This window comes from Hetaerina americana, unplaced genomic scaffold (genome assembly GCF_022747635.1).
Source record: "Hetaerina americana unplaced genomic scaffold, ioHetAmer1.1.p SCAF_51, whole genome shotgun sequence".
Taxonomy (NCBI): domain Eukaryota; kingdom Metazoa; phylum Arthropoda; class Insecta; order Odonata; family Calopterygidae; genus Hetaerina; species Hetaerina americana.
Window position 1 is genome coordinate 3,178,956 of NW_027287107.1, and position 17,873 is coordinate 3,196,828.

A 17,873-nucleotide genomic window follows, 5' to 3' on the forward strand; every position below is an offset into this window, starting at 1 on the left:
GTGTGGCCTTGGGGCGATGGAGAACCCTGATGGGGGAGGTTGGTTCATGGCAAATGTGTAGCGGAGCATGGACGGTGTGGCAGGTGGACAACGGGACTGCGGGATGCAACGGAGGAAGGCGAAGGGATCTGCGAGGGCGTGTGGGGAATACGCACGAGAAGGGGCCAGGGAGGAATGATACGGCTTCACGAAAGGCAATAATTATTATCTGGGCTTTTGTTTTCATTTGGCTAAAAAGAACTGCAGATGAGGTTGCTGACGACAGATATTAGGTAGCACGAGAGGAATTAAAATGGAGAAGACAAGATAATGGAACATATACCTATCTCAGAAGCAGAATGGCTATATTTTGAAGAAAATTTACGGGCATCAGACACAAAATAGTTAAGGATAAGAACCCCTTAATGAAGAACAAATAAGGAATACCAATAAAAGATGGAATGGAGTAGAAATGGAAATTATTTCGGATCCCAACCTGGAGGCAAATATAAAGCAGAAATAAATAAGAAAATGATATTATAGAATGAATAGAAAATGGCCATGCAGCAGCAATAAAAGAAAAGAAAAGCGTTGGACCGACTGGATGCATCAATTAATGTAGGAAAGATTTCTAAACCTTAAAGGACAAGGAAAAAATGCCCAGAAAAACAATCAGGCAAAAAAATATGTAATACGGAAATGCTATATCAAAATAGGAGTATTACCAATTAATTGGATATAATTTACGGCTTTAATTAATCATTCTTTAAGTCAAGAATAAATTGTGCTTGAACTAGAATCGGTGAGGATACTAATATGAAATCACTAATTGAAAATTTCCTAATAGGCTTTAATATTAAGGGATATAAAGGAATTAGAATGCACCACAGATACGTATTTTTTAAGTAAGAAGTAATTAATTGCACTAGTCACTTAATCTCCTATACAATTAGGTAAATATTAACCAAATATAACCCAGCAGTTCCACGGATATATATGTGGAGTGATACGAATTTTGAGAAATATATTGACTGGACATGGTGGTGTCCCAAGTGGCTCTACAACCTAAATATCAACGTCCATGTTGTAACCCTTGTTTAAGAACGGAGATGGCACTGAGAACAAGACCAAATATTTAATTTTTGCCCATTAAAATGTACGACACAATGGCATAACAGTTTTAACTACACAAGGCAAGCGAAGTATCGCATTAAAAAAATTCACAATAAGCATGGTAAATCATGGTATTTAAATACATGCTGTCAGACCGGAAATCTAACAGACATGCACATAGACAAGAGTCATCTCAAACTTTAAGATACACCAGAGATCTACATGCATACATGCACATATATCTTTCATCCGATGATAGAGATAAAATCGGAGTTACTGAAAAGCCACTCTGGTATCTAGATCGCGAAAGTAAAGCTAACTTTTCCAATATATTCTAATGGGAGACCAAAAGTTTTGTGTAGACAATTGTTTTTCATTACTCGTTTAAATGTGCAGGCCTTACACGAAATATGACATTTTTTATGGCTATCGAATATGCTAGCTATGATTGGGGCATAAATCCTGCCGGGTAGTTACCAGCGTTGGAGTGGCACATGTGATTTTGGAACACTTCAATGGTAGTATTTTTTTCATATTTATTCCTCCACATATTTTCACATCTTTTGTTAAATACGTTTTATTGGGTTTGTATGGTGTAAAAATGTTCCAATTTCTATTAAATGCAGATAGAAATCCATAACAGATAATTATAAACTGAAAAAGAAGGTAAAAGAAAAACCTAAAGAATACAAGTATCAGCAAATATGTGGGAAAAAGTTGCTTAGATTTAATGAAATTCATTTAGCTTTAATTTAGCTAAGTAAATTTTAATTCCCAGTCGTCCACAGATTAACAGTAAGTTAACATCCTGGTTTAGGAGAGTTAGGCTCGCCCCTCTTGGCGCAAAGATCAAAGGTTAGAGTCTCACGACAACACAAACCTGTTGCAAGCCAAGAGTCCCTTATCGAAAGCCAAAGGGTATGCGAGACCCCAGAGACGGCCAAGGTGCAAAAAGAAAACGACGGCTGAGTAGGGTTCGTGGGCATCACTGCCTTCGAATCACGTATAATGTCTCCTGCATGCCGGAGAGTTGTGCAACGGACATTCTACCTATATTTATTTATTTTATTTATTTATTTGTTTATTCAGTATTAGTCCGAAAACAGCACATTTAGGCCTTTACATCGAACTATTAACAACGATAATAATTGGTCACATTTTACAAACACCCAAGGACTAGATGGAGAAAAAAACTCACCCAGGCGGGAATCGAACCCGCGACCCTTAAAATGGCTGACGAGGACTTTACCCCGCTGCCACCGGGGCCGGCTATATCCATAAGAGAGGACAGGAGGGAAAGGTAAGCATTAGGAAATGTAAAAACGATGAACAAATGGTGAGCAGCGGTATAAGCAATGGCTTTGATTACAAGCCCAAGAAAAAATTAAAGGTTGCATATCCAAATATAGTATTCACAGGGCACAAAGAATATTGAGCATTAATTTCTTTATGCATATATACACACAGAAAAACACTCACATATATCCCTAAATGTATGCGTGTGATGACACATATATATATATATATATATATATATATATATATATATATATATATATATATATATATATATGCATAAACATATACAAACATATATAATACAAATAAGTATATATACAAATAAATATATGTAAACATATATTTAAAGCATCCTTCCGGCAAGTGGAAAGATCCATAATTCAAGTCCCGGTCAAGGAAATATTTTTGCACTTCTGACCTTGTTAATTCCGCCTTCCCCACCTCTACAGTGTTTATCCTTTATAAGTGTTTCTATCCCTTTTCCTTATATCTATTTCCATGTGAATGAGTATTTGTTCGCCGTTTGGCGGGATTTCGAGTTTGAATATATTACCCATGAAATTTCAGAAGATTTCAGAAATTTCTTTTTTAGGTCGGAACCTGTTCAGACCACCCATGTATATATACGAGGGTCATCCGGAAAGTAGTACCCGTTCGTGCCGCATGAAGTGCTGACGACGCGAGTAGCCGCTGGACGAGGTCAGATAGCTTCAGTGGCTTGTCTGCCTTCTCTGAGCCAAGTTGCGTGACGCTAGCATTGCCTGTGTTGTTTCTGTGATTGTTTACAATGTTTAAAAAAATTGAGAACGCCGCCAGTTGTGAAGTGAGGGCAGTGATTAAATTCCTCAATGCAAGAAACGTTCGCCCATGTGATATTCATCGCCAATTAAAGGAGGTGTATGGAGACAATGTAATGGACGAGTCGTCTGTTCGGCGGTGGTGTCGCAACTTCAACATGGGGAGGGGGAACACACACGACGATGAGCGTTCGGAGAGACCGTCTGTCATTACAGACCAACTGGTGAGCTCAGTTGACGAATTCGTGAGGAACGATCGGCGCGTCACAATTGATGACATCTGTGAGCATTTTCCCAATGTTTCTCGAACAATTTTTCATGAAATTGTTAAACACCATCTGCAATATGCAAAAATTTGTGCAAGATGGGTCCCTCGCGTATCTCAATGAGCTGGCGGCGAAGGACTATGCAGCAGGAATACAGAAACTTGTCACACGTTATGACAAATGCCTTAATTTGCTTGGAGATTATGTTGAGAAGTAGTTTAAAGTATCCTCTTTCAAATAAATTTTTTTATGTTTGTTAATATTTACTTTTGTGTCTTTATTTCACGAACGGGTACTACTTTCCGGATGACCCTCGTATATATATATATATATATATATATATATATATATATATATATACATATATATATATATATATATATATATATATATACATATATATGTAAAAGGACACTCGCATAGTAGATTGTTTGAGCTTTCGGCCCTCTCCGAGGCCTTCTTCAAGTAATAGTCTTACTTGAAGAAGGCCTCGGGGCAGGCCGAAAGCTTAAACAATATACCGTGTGAGTGTTCTTTCAAGTGTTACTATTTTATTTGTGTTATATTATGCCGTCCAAATATTATACTCGTGTGGGTGTTTCTACATCATCGATATATACATATATATATATATATATATATATATATATATATATATATATATATATATATATATATATATATATATATATATATATATATATATATATATATATATATATATATATATATATATATATATATATATATATATATATATATATATATATATATATATATATATATATATATATATATATATATATTATTAGGTAATCTACCGGTTAAGGTAGGTTTTAGGATGGACATAATTACTAATTTAATAATTTGTGACCCCTAGCAAAACACAGCATCCTACTTTACATAAGGTCCCTCCTCGGCTCTGAGTACTTTCTTCCTCCCGTCATCCCGTCCAATATCCCTCTCCTGTTCCTTCCCTTTCCTCGTTTGCCTAACATTCTCCCCTCAATTTCATCATCCCGCTGCCGGTCAATACCCCCTTCATCCACTTTTCCCGCCTCCATAGGATTGCTCCCAGCAAACTCCTCTCTTCGCCCACTATACCAAGTACTTCCTCGTTTGTTTTCTCCCCTGTCCATTTTACCTTCTCCATTCTTCTCCACACCCACAATTCAAAAGCCTCCAGTCTACGTCTATCCTCCTGCTTCAATGACCACGTATCCGCGCCGTACATAGCTATGCTCCATATCAAGGTTTTTATTGAGTCTTTTCCTAACATCCTTACTCAACGTCCCCGTCATAAACTCCCTGCTCCTTGGGAAAGCCTCTTTGCCTAGCGCAATTCTTCTCCTTACGTCCCTACTACTTTGACCGTGTTGGTCCAAAACACATCCAAAATACGTAAACCCTTCTACCAGCTCTAGTTTTTGTCCTCCTATTTTAATGTTTAGCTTAGCCTTTTTCTTTCTAGGAAATCGCATAACCTTTGTTTTATTAATATTGATTCTCATCCCATACCTGTCGCACTGAATTTCCAATTCACTAAGCAATGCTTGCAGCCCCTTGGCTGACTGACAAACTAAAGCTCGGTCATCAGCAAACCTAACTGATTTCACGAATTCCCCGCCCACTTTCTTTCCTACCTCCAGTTCTTCCCATGCCTCTTTAATCATTTCCTCTGCATACAGGTTGAACAGCAACGGTGATAATGGGCAACCCTGCATTACACCTCTTCATAACACTGCCCAACCGGACTCACCGTTCCCCACTCGCACCTGAGCAGTCTGAGACATGTACAGGTTGCGGATTAGCCTCCTTTCCTTCCAATCTATTCCTGTTTTCCGCAATATACTCATTAGTGTTTCCCAATTGACTCTATCAAACGCTTTTTCGAAATATACGAAACAGGCAAATACCTCCTGTTTGTATTCTATATTCCTCTCGATTAATAATCTCATTACTGCAATGGCATCACGCGTACCACTCCCTTTCCTAAACCCAAACTGATCATCCCCTAAGTAATCATTTGCCCTACTCTCTATCCTTTTTTTATGATCCTGAGAACAACTTTAGCTGCGTGGGATATCAAACTAATTGTCCTGTAGTCCTCACATGACGTGGCCTTTACCTTTTCCGGAATAGAAACTAAAACTGATATCACAAAGTCTTCCGGCCAGATTCCCTCCTCATAAATACTACGGATCAGCCCATATAGCCTCTTCCTCCCACATTTTCCAAAGCATTTTAAAAGTTCCACGGGAATGTTATCCACCCCCACGGCCTTATTTAGTTTCATCTCCCTTAATGCCCTTTCTATCTCATTGTCTAGTATGCCTGGACCTAAACTACCTTCCTCTACGTCATGTTCCTTTTCAATGTCTAACTTTGTTGGTCTGAGCTCTTTACTATACAGTTCTTCTATACACTCCTTCCATCTCTCTTGGATCTTTCCTGCGTCAACTATTACCTTACCCGCCTTATCTCTAACTGCAATCGTTGATCTCCCTTTCTTACTTCCCGATAAAGATATAACTTTGCTGTACAGCGCACCGATTTCACCCTTCCTCTGCTGACGTTCCATGTCATCGCAATGCGTCTTCCACCTTGCTTCTTTTGCTTTATTTGTTGCCCGCCTCAATTTATTGTTTAATTCTTTGTACTTCATTTTGCCTAATTCTGTATTTATATTCTTCCATTTTCGCCGCTCATCCATCTTCGTAATCATCTCATCCGTGATCCATGGTTTCCTAGTCCTTTTAGCGTTAGCGGTTCCAATAGTGTCTTTTGCGGCTTTAGACAATCCTCTCTTGATACTTTCCCATTTTTCTTCGATAGTACTTAACTCTTTACCAACCTCCATGATTTCTTCTACCGCCAGTTTGTATTCCTTCCTTCTCAAACCATTTAATGCTTCTACATTCCATTTTCTAACTCGCCGCACCTGCCTTATCTTTTTGAAACGGACGCTACATTTCATAACAACTAAATTGTGGTCTGAGTCCGCATCCGCTCCCGGGAAGCTGTGCGAATTTATCACACTGTTCCTAAACCTGTGTCTAACCAGGATATAATCTAGCTGATACCTTTCTGAGTAACCTGGCATTATCCACGTATACCTGCGTCTTTTGTGGTGTCTACACCAAGTGTTGGTGATGACTAAGCCCTGTTTCCTGCCGAACTCAACTGCTTTCTCCCCACGGTCATTCCTCATGCCTAACCCGTAGTCCCCGACCTCGTCACCATCTCTTCCTTCACCTACCGTCGAATCCCAATCTCCCATCACTATCAAATGTTTCCTTGCAGGAACAAACGCGATTATGTCCTCTAACTGGTCGTATATCCTATCGACCTCTTCTTCTCTATGGTAGCTGGGTGGCATGTATACCTGAATACTAACTAAGTTCGTCGGTTCTGCTTTTATCTCTACCAGTAGTATTTTATCCGTTACCTGCTCTATGTTGACTACGCTTCTTCCTACCTATTCATTTAATACTATGGCAACCCCTCGTTGGCTCTCGTCCCCGCCGCTGTATATTATTCTATACTTATCACTCCAGTAATCCCCGCTATCTTTCCACCTCACCTCACATAGACCTAAAATATCTATATTTCCCCTTTCCATCTCTCGCTTAACATTCTCCAATTTCCCTGTCCTCATCATTGTCTTAACATTCCACGTTCCTATTCTAACTAATTTTGTCTTCTTCTCCTGCGTCTTTTGTCCTGCTGCTGCTGGTTTTCCGTTGCAAGGGTTTCGTGGGATGACGACCGCAGAAGCCTTGCCTCCCCCGCTGCCGGGCACGACACACGGCCGATTGGGCCGAGCCCCGTAGTTGCCAGGACTCAAAATATCTGTATAGTCCATCATGTTAATCTTGGGAATGATAATTGAGGTGGTTTCCCGTTGCCTTCCTCAATAGTGTTTTTAACGTGACACCATCACTTACTGGCCGCCCCACTGGGGTCAGACGCCATTGCAGCCGCCTCAGTCTCATACTCAGTATATATATATATATATATATATATATATATATATATATATATATATATATATATATAATCAGGGAGATGAAAAGTATCGTTCGGTGCTTATAAATTTGGCATGATCATGATATTTCACATTGAAGAAAATGAAGTTAAGTCGGTATAAAATGGATTTAACACGAACCTATCTTTCCGTTATTAATAAAAAGCACTGTACTATCATCTGCTTTTTCAACCAGGTTATTAAAAATGTAGTGCCTCATTGAACTAGAACGTTTTCTCTACTTTATTTTTGGGGCCCACATATTTTCCAACACTCAACTGGGATACGACGAATGGCATCGAACGCTTAAAAATGAGACTCTTGAAACGCCGATATCACCTAACTCACCAGACTGGGCAAGTATTGCCGGAAGCGTAGAGGGGGACGGAAAATCGGCATGCGCAGACTGTGGAAAACACAGGCTAGTACCAGTGGGGAGGCTCACTAGATGGAACGGAATGGTTTACGGCGATGCACCTCACCAAGCCATGCGATTCCGTCGCCTATTGGAGATGACGCGGCACGGCGTAGGGCGAAGTGGTATGGGGAGGTGTGAGGACGGAGAGTAGCTCGAGGGTGATGCGGAATTTCCCGAGCTCTGACAGGGCTGAACAGTTCCGGGTAAAAAGAACCCGCGTGTGCGTGCCACGACCCAATGTGTTCACGGATCATGTACGCCCAAGGTCCCAGGTGAATACCGCCACCACGACCATCCGTGCGCCGCCGGGAATCGAACGCTACTTCAAAGAATCCGTCAGAAATGAATGTATGGGGAGGGTTTCCGGGAAATATTACCAGCAGATTCAAAGGGACAGAACATTTTGATGTTTTTACCCTTGAAACTCGTGATAAAGTAAAACAAATACCTCCCGCGGCAAGAGGAAACCAACCAAGCTGCTAAGAAATATTACGAGGGTCATCCGGAAAGTAGTACCCGTTCGTGCCGCATGAAGTGCTGACGACGCGAGTAGCCGCTGGACGAGGTCAGATAGCTCCAGTGGCTTGTCTGCCTTCTCTGAGCCAAGTTGCGTGACGCTAGCATTGCCTGTGTTGTTTCTGTGATTGTTTACAATGTTTAAAAAAATTGAGAACGCCGCCAGTTGTGAAGTGAGGGCAGTGATTAAATTCCTCAATGCAAGAAACGTTCGCCCATGTGATATTCATCGCCAATTAAAGGAGGTGTATGGAGACAATGTAATGGACGAGTCGTCTGTTCGGCGGTGGTGTCGCAACTTCAACATGGGGAGGGGGAACACACACGACGATGAGCGTTCGGGGAGACCGTCTGTCATTACAGACCAACTGGTGAGCTCAGTTGACGAATTCGTGAGGAACGATCGGCGCGTCACAATTGATGACATCTGTGAGCATTTTCCCAATGTTTCTCGAACAATTGTTCATGAAATTGTTAAACACCATCTGCATTATGCAAAAATTTGTGCAAGATGGGTCCCTCGCATATCTCAATGAGCTGGCGGCGAAGGACTATGCAGCAGGAATACAGAAACTTGTCACACGTTATGACAAATGCCTTAATTTGCTTGGAGATTATGTTGAGAAGTAGTTTAAAGTATCCTCTTTCAAATAAAATTTTTTATGTTTGTTAATATTTACTTTTGTGTCTTTATTTCACGAACGGGTACTACTTTCCGGATGACCCTCGTACATTACAGTTATATATTGCCTGTTTTACGCCGATCCAATCGTCATCTAAATATTGAGATTTTTTAATGCTTCTTTTGGTGATTTCACCTTTGCAGAACTATTTTTAGGCTTTCGGAGGGTCGAAAGCAGACTCAGTACAGAGTACCCTGCTTTTTTCTTTATCACTGAATATTCCTTCTGGTTTTATAGTATCGTTTAGAAAAACATTTAAGGCTTAATATTAATTCATATATGTTTTTCTTGAAGATTAGATTTATCTTAAGAATCTAAGGAGAAGGAAAGGCCATGGAATGTGTGGAAATCCTGTACGATAATTTAAAAGAATTTATAGGTTTGCCTTTGCAGTTCAATTTCAATTCAACTTTAAATAAATTTCGTTTAATCCATAGTGGCCACGGATTGATCTTCCCTGCATGGTAACAAAAAATAGAAACCTTTAAAAACTACTCTCCAATCAGAGTAATCGTTGAAAAGCCAAAATCTTCAAAATTAAAAATTTTAATGTTTGATATTATCACTGAGTGAGATTGAGGGCTAACTATTTACCATTTCATCTATTATAGCATTTTAAAATACTTAAAAATTGAGCGTTTACCACAGACAAAAATTAAATACCCTTAATTAAGACAATTATGAAAAATTATTATTGATTGATTTTCATGAATGTTTGTATTGTGTTCAAGAGCTTATAAATTAGAGCAGGTAATGAAAATGTGTAATGGATTACGACAAGGATATATGGATTTCGGTGTCACAATTACTTCTTCTGCGTGTGTTGTATCTTATTAAAGAACTACATTCGATGTCCTATCCGAACAGCAAAAACTTATGACTAACATTACCACTAAACGGGCAAAAGAACATCAGGATTTTAGCTAGGTTCCATTGCTGAGGAAAAATTAAAATTTAAACATTGTTTGAAAGAAACAATAAACATGACGAATATTGCACACCTTTGCATTTAGTCAATGGATAATTGCGGCGAAATAATTCGGGATTAGATACAGCCGAATGCGTTCGAATAATTTACTCGTCTCATACAGGTATGATGAATTATCCGCCAAAATCATCTATACTCTTTTGGCAAGTTAAGAAATCCGTAATTCTTAGATGATATCCATTGCAAATCTTTATTGATTTTTATAATTACTTAGCCTTTCACCTGATACCAGAAAATGGAGAATCTAAAAGCGAAATAACTTTATTATACATTTCAAAAGCAAGACGCGCAAGAGTTACATTTTGAAATACTGCATGTGTAATTGAAGTTACAAGGTGTCAAAGCAGTGTTACTCATGCATATTTAACTACTTGGGAGCCCTTTAGTAATACTTAATAATTCAAAATTAAATGCAGCTCCTATTCCGGTAAACAACGAATAATAAACTATTTAATGATTTCCATAATAAACGATATGTACAAAATATTTTAGCTAGTCTAAACGCCATTCAATTGGACGGGATATTTAATTTTATTTATACGTGACTCATGAAAATAAATAGGCATACGGGGCAGTCAGGAGACATATCAACTGGAATTCCTGTGTCATTTTCCCCATATTTCATATATTAATGACAAATTATACAAAATACGAATGAGAACAAACATTAACGGGGGCTGTAATGAAACCGTCCTTAAATCGCCTTTAGCATTCATCATGAAGCCATGTTATATTAAGATATGTATTGATCATAGAATTCACCTAATTAGAATTTTTTTACTTTGTTTTAATGTCCAAGTTTTCGAATAATTATATTCTATCTACTTATAAACATCACCACTTAAATTGATTAAACGGGTGAAAAACTATAAACTATGAAAAATGTATTAAAATTTACTTACAGTTGTCACTATAATTTTCCACCCTGAAGAAGAAATGAAGAACCTAGAAATTGAAGGAAAAATAATAATAATTAATGGAGGCATGAAATAGATGAATGGATATACTATATGTAATACAAGTTTTATCGATTGGACTCCAATGTACCAACGGCAGCCTTTAAATCCGGAAATAAGTTCAGTTGCTCTGTTCGCCTTCACCTGATTCTGAATATGGAACACGCTTTCCACTTTCTTCACCTAAAGCTATCAAAAAGTCAATTGAAGTTAGGTCTAGATTATATGGCCAAACTTTACATTGAATTTTACGGGATAATGAGTGACAACTTCTTGGAAGTACAGCCTGTTGTTATGACATATGACCTTATGTGAATAATTAGGCCCTAGAAAACTTTTAGGACACCCATATTGTTGGATCCATTCATGGCTGTGTGTGTTGATGCATCATATCTATTAATACAACCATCAATGAGTAAGTAAGCAATATTTTTTACAAAATATAAAATGTAACCATAATATAACCATATGTATAACCATATGAGTCGAATGATATGACCATAACTAGATATCACAATTTTGACTTTATTTAATGCTGGTGATGCTGCTTTTAGGATAAAAATTATAGCAAAGAACCATCTACAGCTTCGAAAGAAACTCCTCATGTTGCTAGCATATCAACTTAAACTACGAAGAAGCCTGCATGCTGATTTCCAGTTGTTCGAATGTGAGGAGTTTCGGAACCCAATGAGCACAAACGCGTCTTCTGTACAGTTCCTATTTGAGCAACTTTTCGTGGCACCCGATCAAGAGTTCAATATTCCTTACAGTACTTCTAATGTTATCAACAAATTTCTCTCACTATGGTTAATATTTGCTTTCGTTAGAGTGGTAAATGTAGTCCCTTGTCCAATTTCATTGGAAATTTATTGTCTTTTCTCCATAAAATTTAATAAATTCTTTTATCCGTACCAAAGTAGACTTAGAACCTTCATAAGCTTTCTTTAGATTTTAATGAGCTTCGGTTATTCAGCCGATAGCAAGATTTCATTTCAGTGTGTTATATCTACCATTGGTGAAGGAGAACTGAACATATCTCAAATTGCAACAGTTTCTGAAGACGCAATTATGAATTAAAGTCGATAATAACTTGTATCAAATAAATAAAACACAAAAACTGACTAACTTGTATTTCTCTACCCACAAAATTGTAAAGTTTTCATTTTTCTAAACACACTATGCACTTTCAAGTAAAAAAACATTCCAGTTAAAGCAATTCACTTCTAACATTTCCTCAAAAATGGCATTTTAACCTCGAGTAGCATGTTCATATATTGTCTTTCCTAATTTTTCTGGACGTTTTTTCATTCAAAACCAGGAAGTTGTATTAAAATATGATGAACATTTTCTTTTCACGGCAAAACATTAATTCAAATAGAAAGAGGGAATACGGGAATTGCAATTTTTAAGGGTGAGGCACTACCCACACATGCATAACTACAATTAAAAGCCAAAGAGAGTTGATTCACCATTATTTTAAAGGCTTAAAATATAATACTTGGGTGCAGCCTTTTTTCTTAAAATTCGAATTTAAATTCACTTACATCCTGCACGTAATTCATTATTATCTGTCTTCTCTCTGCGCACTGACTTTGCCCTTGGTTTCATCGTGCGTCTTCAATTCTATTTTAAGTATATTATATCCATGATATTTTCTTTGGGGAAATTGCTGTTGATGAATGTTGTAAGAGTAAAAATAAAGAAAACCAAAACTCAAGTTCTTGAAGGGAGAAGACTCAGGCAGAAACCGCTTTAGACGGAGAGACGTAAGATCAAGAGGAATCCTTTATCTGCCTCATAGGAAATTGCATAATTTGTATGGGAGGACTTCGACGGATATCAAAAGAAGAAGTTGTGACTTGTCTTTGTGACTCAAGGTTTGTCGTCTGTTTCTTTTCCAGTGCACCTCGTTATTTTCCTCTTTTATTCCTTTTTAGATTTCCTCGTGCCACTCGTCTTTTATCTTAACACTGTCTTCCTAAACTACTTCAACCCCATGCGGCAACAGTGTTCATATTTATTCATGTCTCCTCTTCCATAGTTCAAGTCTCAAGCGTGTACTGCCTGTCTCCAAAAAAATATTTTCTCGTGCCGTATCCACTGATACCAAAGTATCTCCTTTGAATGGAGTATTGGTTAAACGTTTACTAGAAAATGATTTCCCTGAACTATTCTGTTCTTTAAATTTATGTACTTTAGGCATCTGATACAAATATCATTGCTCCGATTTAGGCGAATGATTCCAATTGCTCTAGTTTCTCTCCTTGCGGTATAAATCTATTTTCACTTCGTTATTTGCGGGCATTAATATTTTGGATTGAAACAAAAGCAATTTCCATAGCATAGTACTGAAGTCCTTCATATTAACCATTATAGTTCATTAACATATGGCTCTCTGAATTCGAACGGCATAATCAAATATCATAAATTTCTGTCCATTGAAACCAGTTCCATCGATTTCCATTGATTATAATGGGATGTTTGCGCCAATTTAGACCTCTGTCTTTGAATCAAACGCTCTTCATTTCTATATTTTTTTGACTTCCGATAGGCTTACTTAATTTTCCTAATATCTAACAGCTGATCTTTCACGTCAACGCTTAATTTGGACAAAGTTGACACAAGGCAAGTTTCGGTGCCCCTTGCATTTCCCCGATCAGCATTTTTTTTAAATATTGATCTGATTTAACTCCTCCCAAAATTCTCCAGCGACCCTCCAAATAATTTTTGTATTACTAGATTATACCAAAGAGATATTTAAGTTTCCTTTAGAACACTTCTTCCCTGATTTTATTTTCTTCGGATGTCTAGGTTTTCATTTGGTCTACCATAGAAAAACCAATTGGAAATATTTGTCTCAAGGCGTGCTATAATCAACTTCATGTACGCGCTCTGATATTTCCTCTGCCTTATGTTGTCTTCTTTTGCTTTTAAATTTCGATGCGTTTCAATTTCTTAAACCTCTATCAAAATATTTTGGTTCTATTTCTGGTGCTATAGCATTTCCTTCCCCACGCTTTGAAGTGTCTCTTTAGCAGCTCGCACGCCATTACGGAGATGCCTCTCTTCAGTTTTCCTTGATTTCTTTGCTTTCTTTCTATTCTCTTTCTCAGTCTTATTTAGTTCACGCAAGACATGGCTTCGAAACTTCTTGTAGAGAGATTCCTCGCGTTAGTCTTTTGGGTTTCTGCATTTTCTTTTATGTGCTAGCTCTTTTATTTGCACCGTTATCGGGAGCAGCCTGATGTCACTCCTCTTTTAAAGGTTTTGGCATGTGATTAAGTTCCCAAAGTTGCTCTCAAGAGAAAGAAATCTTTTTCTGATACCTTTCCTTTTAAGGCTTTTGTATTTCATCTTCATTCAAGCTCCACTTTCTTAATATCCTCTGTCTAGGACAGGTCTTTGTTTCAACTAAGTTGTGGCTGCCATTGCCAGCAACGAATTGCTCTTACACAGCTTCAGTCGCTGCTTGTACCTTTGACTGTTAAGACTGTGATGATTTCATGTCACTCTGAAGTACCACAACAACTTGTACAGTAGGTAAATCTATCGTCTATAAATATATTAAGATTCATACCTCCAGCGACGGTATTTCTATTAGAGTATTTTGGTAATTAAGACAAGAATCTTCCAGTAAAATCATTAGTACTGTGGCGTACCATTTACCCATTATAAACCCCCCTAACAATCTTATTAATTACCATCACCAATTACTGCGTTCTAATTTTCAATTAAAGTACTTATAGTGGATTTCAGTTCCTAGCCTGTGGGATTGCTATAGAGATTTGCGATTTCACTCTGCCCACAAGTTTTCTTTCTAAATTAGTGTTCTGCATTACGTCATTACTATTTTTGCCCAACTATAAACTTACTCTCAGATGTTTCCTCGGAAATATCCTAATTTCTGAAATTTAATGACGGTCACATTCATAAATACCGTCAAAATTAAAGATCTTTCCTGCCGTTTTCTTTTCCCTTACTACTAGTAGATGTAACGCTAGAATTTTTCTATCTACCTACATATACATGTCCACGTTTCGCATTCACTCCTAAAGATAGCAATTAATCAACTTGGACTGAGTTTTATTTCTCAGCTAACTCAACACCGAGATACGGATGAGGGACTACTTAATACCCGGATCAATTCAACCAAGAGGGAGGCTATTCTAATTTTTCTGCGTTGCATCAAGGAATAAATGTTAATCACCTCAGGGGCAACCTTGTGGGAAGATGATATGCATCACAAAAGGAAATAAAAGGTAATTTTTTCTTTCATTAAAAAGTGTTTATTTTAAGATTCGTTTGGCGTATAAGAAATCATCATTGGACTTATAATAAGCTGAAAACTTTGAAATACGTATACATGTATTAATCGCAGATGACGATATAAGAAGTGTAATTAAAATACAAAGGGAGTTGACAGGTTGAGGATAGACGACGCGATATGGTAGAGATAATGTAGAGACTATGTTAACATATTGTGGGTGCACATTGAAACAAAAAATATGTTGAGCAATTGATGACGCATCCGACAAGTGAATTGGAGTTATATTATTGCAAAACCAGTCTATTTTAGGCAAATATATTGACTTGAAGGACTATACAACAGGTACTTCCGAAAGCTTATTGAGTTTCAAGAAGTCATCAATGTTTCACGGGTTTACTTTTTTTATTTTCAATAATTTTTTTCTCTTAAAAATGCATGACTCACAAATGTATTCGTGAAAGTTACTATACCTTCACCATAGAATTATTTTAAGTTGATTTTAATTACAATGATCTTAATAATAGCCTTCTTATTTCCGTCAAAATATTTACTTGGCGTAACGTATTCTAAATTGAGGACTACCTAGATAAAGATCTTGAAATATTTACATTACTATTATGTTCACTAACACTGTCTTCAAAGCTACCTCTACGTACTAGCTAACTTCCTAACCAAAATTCTAGGTTATGAGCGAAGGGCTTAATTTATTCATGCCGGTGGTATAGTTCACACATATGCACTTACATATATGCATGCGAAAATATGCATGTGAGTACTATAAATGTTGGTTATATCCAGTCTGCAACTCCTACAGTAATCAACCCAATGGTTATTATTCCACCCCGTATGTTGGCATAAAAATGGAAGCTAAAAGAGATCATTCATAATTTAAAAGCTAATTCGCATTATTTAATAAGCTTTATGACCTCGGTGAGCACCAGCACCTTCCTTGAACTGTCTCTTGTGGCACTTGTACACTTTCTAGTCGCAACCGCCCATAAAGTTGGCAACCATGGCTCGCTAGGGGGAGAGGGGTTATCCAGGAGGGACAGAGAGGAGAAAAGAATGGAGGGGGAGTGAGAGAGGGAGTTGTGCGGGAGAGGAAGCGGAAGCGAGGAGTATGGGTTGAGGAGGGGACTCTGAGGGTCAGTCGGGAGGGCAGGAAATGATGCGATGTGCGAGGAGGGAAGCAGAGAGAGAGAGAGAAAGGGAGATTTGGGGGAAGGGAAGATGAGAGCGAAATAAGGGCCCATGCGAGGCGGCGTCTTTTGACTCGAGGACGGGAAGAGGAAGGGTGATATGAGACAGGGGGTAAGGAAGTGAGCAGCGGATGGGCAGTGCGAGGATGGAAAAGGAAGAGGAAGAGGCGGAAAGAGATAAAAAAGGAAGAGGATGGGTAGAAATGAATGAGAGGAAGGAAGCGTTAGATCGATAACTATTTGTGACCACAGTTCGCGCATCATTGTAAAGGAATTCCCGAGATAAAGCGCGGCGAATATGAAGAAAGTAGAAGAGTGTTCGCACTCAGGAAGCATTTTATTGAGTGGTCCATCTCGGCGATGTGGGTGGTGCGGTGCCTAACCCCTTAACCCGTAAGAAATGGTCGTGGTTTTGAATGAAGACCTCTCGTTACTAGCATCCGAGGTAATATCCAAGGAAATAATGCCCGATATAAGGTGGTGATAATCCGAATAAATAACTGGCCGCATACACATACTCGATAAAACCCGCGACCGGATAACATGGAACGCAAAAATGAACACTAATTTAGCTTTGTCAAATCATTTAAAATTTTTTGAGGATCATGACAACAGTACTGTAAATGATTAAAGCTCTAGATTTTTAAATACAAGCATGCAACCTTCAACGGGAAAGACCTTTAGAATAAGATTACGTGCATTTCTACCTACAGTTACATTAATTAAGCGGTTCCTTTAGAAATTTTTTGCATTGATTTTTGTCAACTATTTTTCAAGTTGTTCATGGGTTAGCAATCTTTGCAGCATGGTAGAGAATTAGTAATTAGGTTTTCGCGGCTTATAAGTAGCATAAATTATTTAACAAATGCTTTATATGCATTTTAACAGGGTGAATATAGAATTTTTGGATATCTGATGAATAAAGACACTGCCTTCGTCGTTATTTGGTGGAAATAATTCGTATAAGGCGTATTTGAGGGAAAATAACTTGTCAGATTCCACTAAAACTTTTGCTTTTCACGATCATGGTTTAGTCCTTAGGTAACACCATCAGGTCACCTAAAGGCGCTGCTTTGCAACAAATCCATGGCCGTGATAGTAAAAATTCTTTAGAAATCTGCCAAGATATTCCCTCGTATACGTTTAGCAGACTAAGGAAATTAATAGTTCAATTATCTAGTGTAAATTATAAAAAATGTTGCTTGGTAGCGATGAATACAAATATTCGTATTACCAAAAGATGACGACGGGTTCAATTGAGTAAATAACTAAAGAATATTACAAGTATTTAATTGGAATTGAATCCTATTCAAATTTTAAATTTACAGATCATGATAAATTAAGCTAAAATTAAAATCAAGTTAA

General features: G+C 37.8%; 1 long non-coding RNA gene across 1 annotated transcript in view; it reads right to left on the reverse strand.

Annotated features, from left to right (window-relative positions):
- Positions 1–17,873, reverse strand: part of LOC139694653 (uncharacterized) — a 152,709-nt gene that overhangs the window by 35,527 nt on the left and 99,309 nt on the right. Inside the window, exon 2 of the long non-coding RNA XR_011702194.1 lies at positions 10,989–11,031. This is a non-coding gene — a long non-coding RNA (uncharacterized lncRNA). The remainder of the gene's footprint in view (positions 1–10,988; positions 11,032–17,873) is intronic.